Raw genomic sequence first — 5,000 nt, 5'->3', positions numbered from 1 at the left:
GAATGTTTTCATTCAGCTCTAACATATAGACATTTTTATTTTTAAAAATCTCAAATCTCACGAGCCTGAATGCAGCGTATATCGCTCCAGGTGCCAAAGGTCAAACAACACATATAGGCTAAAATGTATTAAAGTGATACTGTCCCATTTTTTAAAATAAGTTTATTTTACACCTTCCCTTGAGTTAAATAATAGGGTTTTACCGTTCTCCTGTACTTTCAACCGTTCTCTGGGTATGGCAGTGCAAATTTTATCCCATGCTAGCAGTTAGCATTGAGTCCTATGAGACCAGCTCGCGGCTAACCAGTCTCATAGGACTCAATGTTAACTGCTAGAAAACCGTTGGAAGTACAGGAGAACGGTAAAAGCCTATTATTTAACTCAAGGGGAGGTGTAAAATAAGCTTATTTCCAAAAATGGGACAGTATCCCTTTAAGCTACTCCTTCAGCTGCTGTGGAATAAAATAAAAAATATAAAATAACGCTATGAAATGAAATGAAACTTAATAAAATGATGTGGGGGGGGAAAACGTATTCATGAGCTTAAAAGTAAAGATGTTAACAGCTGCTTGATTAAGACGTTGTGCTATTTTTCTGCATCATCATCTGAGAGCCTGTGGTTTTATCTGATGTAGATTTGGTTGCAGAGTCATGTCAGGTTATTGTGTCAGTGTACTCCGTGACCTGAGGCAGGGTCAGAGTTCTCAGCCCCAACAATCTACAACCTGGAGCCTATACAAAGCTGGTTCAGGAGTAAACCAGGTTAAGTTAAGAGGTAAATAATCTAATAGAAGAGCCTGAAGTCCTCAGGACTACAGGCTCTTCTACTAGATGATTTATCTCTTAAAGTGATACTGTCCCATTTTTGGAAATAAGCTCATTTTACACCTCCCCTTGAGTTAAATAATAGGGTTTTACCGTTCTCCTGTACTTTCAACCGTTCTCGGGGTATGGCAGTGCAAATTTTACCTCCATGTTTGCAGTTACATTGAGTCCTATGAGACCAGCTCGCGGCTAACTGGTCTCATAGGACTCAATGTTAACTGTTAGCTTGGAGGTAAAATTTGCACTGCCATAACTAGAAAACGGTCGAAAGTACAGGAGAACGGTAAAACCCTATTATTTAACTCTAGGGAAGGTGTAAAATAAGCTTATTTCCATAAATGGGACAGTATCACTTTAACCAAGAGGACTCCAGGCTCTTCTACTAGATGATTTACCTCTTAACTTAACCTGGTTTACTCCTGAACCTGGGGTTCATTTCTCGAAAGCCTAGTTGTTAGCAGTTAGCAACTTAGGTAGTTGCCAATGGGAAATTGCACTGCAAACAACAAAGTAGCTAATGCAATTAGCAACTACGCTTTCGAGAAATGCACCCCAGGGGTGCGTTTCCGCAATGTTAGCTTTGAACTACAGATGTACTATGTAGTCATCTACTTACTTCAAGGCGAAATCCGTGCATTTCTCGAAACCTTCCTACTATTCCCACAGTAAGCCAAAAGTAGTGCGGCTACTTTCCTGAGTCCACACCGCTACTTACTTTCTTGGCATTGCAGTGCGTGACCAAAGAAGCAACAAGAGATAAGCATGATTGCTGAGTCATGATTCAGCTGTTTCCTCCTAAATTCAGTGCGTGAAGTAGAAAGCAATAGTGTACAACCACCACCAGCACATTTGATTGGATGTCACGACACCGTGACTCCGCTGTTTCCTCCACAACACACCTTGTAATTTCTTTGTGAAAAAACACGGCCGTGGCATTACAATCTGACACCGTCCGCACCAATAATGCAGTATTATCTGCATGCCGATTGGATTTCGTTTCATTCCGAGGTGTAATTTGTAAAATATTTGGGTAACACTTTATTTTAGGGACACATCTATTAGCACTAATACATAAAATATTAATGCATGTGTAAGTAACTTGTAAGGCATGTACTAAGCAAAATAAGACAGTTGTTAAGCATGTATTCACAAATGTCTTGTTCATGCACAGTAAGGGATTTATTACCAATATAACCTTAGTAAGGACCTAGTAGACCTAGATTTCTATTTATGTGTAAGTAGTAAGGGCCAGAATACAATGTGTATAAGCTCCTGGTACACTGTGTGAACAAACCCTGAACAGTGTGAAAACAGATGTGGAATAAGGGTCCCTATTCTAAAGTGATGCATTGCTCAGCCCAGATGGCTTAGGGCCCCCGCACTACCTAGGGCCCCCACTCTACGTCCCCCCCCCGGGAAGCAAAGTGTAAGAACATTTCAGGTTTTATATTAGTCTCAATAGGTATGAAGATCTCACTTATTCTACTTATTATGCTAATGAGTAATTGGAAGCATTATATAGCAAGGATTGGACGTAAAGTTATCAATGACGGTGGGTGGTGAGATGTCATTTTTTCATACACCAATTAGTTTTAATTGTAAAAACCCTGCAATAAATGCAGAATATAACGATGAGTAATAGTTTGGAAGCGAAACTAAGCTATTCCTTTCTGATAAATAAGTTAATGATTGAGAAACTTAGCTACAAGAAGTGCAGTGCATGATGGGTACGCCCTTAGTCAGAAATGCAATGCATGGCCAATGCAGCAATGATAATATTTCTGTTGTTACGTACATGGCAAATTGTTTGGATAGCAACTAAATTTCACAAGTGAGGGGAGGAGCTAAGGACGTAGGCTCAGAGCTGGGTAGGTTGTCTGTTGGCCTAGACTGCGTACCCATCATGCACTGCACTTCTTGAAGCTAATGTTCTCAAACATTCACTTAATTATCACAAAAGAGTAGTTTAGTTTTGCTTCAAAACTATTATTCTAATGTTCTGCATTTATTTTGTTTTTTTTTTACAATTAAAACTCAGTGGTACATGAAAAAAATTACATCTCACCAACCCACCGCCATTGACAAGTGTACGTTCAATCCTTGCTATATATAGGCTCTTGTTACCTCCCTCCCATTGATATGAACAAGAGAAAACTAGATGACTTGACTGGGTAAATATCAATTATTTGATATATCCTTACACTTTGTAGGTCGGGGGGGCTAGGTAGTGCAGGCCTGGGTGGGGTGGTGGCCCTAGGACTTTGGTAGTGCAGAGGCCCTGAGCCATCTGGGCTGACCAATGCATCACTTTAGAATAGGGACCCTTATTCTGCATCTGTTTTCACACTGTTCAGGGTTTGTTCACACAGTGTGTCGGGAGCTTATACACATTGTATTCTGCCACTTACTACTTACTAATAAATAGAAATATAGGCTTACTGGTCCTTACTAAGGTTATATTAGTAATAAAGACATTTGTGAATACATGCTTAACAACTGTCTTATTTTGCTTAGTACATGCCTTACAAGTTACTTACACAGGCATTAATATTGTATGTATTAGTGCTAATAGATGTGTCCCTAAAATAAAGTGTTACCAATATTTGGACAATAAAGTTGTGGTTACTCCCAGAAAATCGCCTGTTGAAGTGTCATATACCTAAATTTTTTTCGCGCGGATTTCATTACATAGCCTAGTGGTATTCACGCTTGCATCCCAATGGGAAAACAGAAGCCACGCCGGTTCGAATCCACATGGTTGCAGTGCCACAATTTTGGAAATATCTGGCAGAAATAGATCATTTATGTTGTGCATTACCAACACACACGTGCAGCCAAGGGAAAATGTGTTACACTGTAGGGTCCAAAACACGATTTCACGAGTTGTTGTCAACATGCTGCACACTGGTTTCGAACCCGCGTGGCTCGCGTCTTCCCATTGATAGGCAAGCGTAAATACCCCTAGGCTATGAAATGAAATTCGCGCTAAAAAAAATTAAGTACTTGACACGTAAGCCAGTGCATTTCCGGGAGTAACCAATACTTTCTAATCTAAATATTTCACAAATTACACATCGAAATGAGACGAAATTCAATCGGTATACAGCTAAAAGTATATTATTAGTCTGGGATTCATCAAATTCCAAGGATATGACGTTTTTTTTTCACGAACAAATGACATGACGTGAATTTGTGTTCAGAACTCTCTCGCAGCTGTATCATGACTTTGTGTGCATGTCGATTGATTTTCATCGCTTTTGCACCACAGGATTAAAAGATATTGACACATTTGTGGTCAAATATGTACTACAAGTTTAGCTAATGGGTGGAGTCACACTCTGAAGTAGACTAGCGCTGTGTGTTACTTGGGGTGGCTGAGGTGATGTCTGGACTCAATGGATCTACTCCAGCTGTACTTCAACTTCACTGTCGAGATACGGATAGGAGGCGCCTCACTTTCAAAGTCACCACTACTTCAGAGTGCACATTACTCCAAGCAGTAGTTACTTCGTGTGCTAACGTTCGAGACACAGGAGTTAGCAACTTTTATAGTATCTACTCTGCAAAGTTGCTAACCGACTAGCTACTTCGCCTTTGAGAAATCTACCCCAGCTTTGTAGTACAGGGCCCTGCTGACCACTTCTAGAGTTGGTCTCATTGCAAAAGCGAGAAGTGAACTGTGAATGATCCGAACTCTGCATTCCAATTGTCTTCTCGCTTCGCTCAAAGTCAAAATATTTTTGTTATCTCAGAATCTGCCCACATTGCACCATTTGTACTCTCCTCACCTGTCTGTCCAGTCCTCGCATCGCTGGAACACAGACATTCTATTGACTTCTCTCGCTGAGCGAGTAACTTATACCAGTGGTGTGTGTGAATGTAGCTTTGTAGGAGAATTCATGCCAATTTCAACATGCAGTTGTATTGCTTAAACTACCCTTGACTTGTCAGGACCCGACGGTGCAATGCAATGTTTTTAAGTTCATTCTTGGCTGTTCTAAAGGGAGCATGGTTTGGTTACATTTTTTAAAGCATCTTGCCATACTCCAAATATTGTCCTGAAAGTTACTCCTGTGTTCTGAGATGTCAGTTGAGTTTGCATAACTTTAGGATGATATCTGGGGGTATGTGAAGATCTTTTTTGTTTTGTTTTAATTGTAAAGGAATTCTTCTTT

The 5,000-nt window shown here is 40.1% G+C and overlaps 1 protein-coding gene across 1 annotated transcript in view; it reads left to right on the top strand.

The window, feature by feature from the left end:
• The window catches only part of mindy1 (MINDY lysine 48 deubiquitinase 1), a 33,585-nt gene that overhangs the window by 10,946 nt on the left and 17,639 nt on the right, over positions 1-5,000 (top strand). The gene's annotated exons all lie outside the window — the stretch shown is intronic.

This window comes from Engraulis encrasicolus, chromosome 20 (assembly GCF_034702125.1).
Source record: "Engraulis encrasicolus isolate BLACKSEA-1 chromosome 20, IST_EnEncr_1.0, whole genome shotgun sequence".
NCBI lineage: Eukaryota > Metazoa > Chordata > Actinopteri > Clupeiformes > Engraulidae > Engraulis > Engraulis encrasicolus.
The sequence above is the reverse complement of the archived record's forward strand: the minus strand, read 5'-3'. Positions and strand labels throughout refer to the sequence as shown.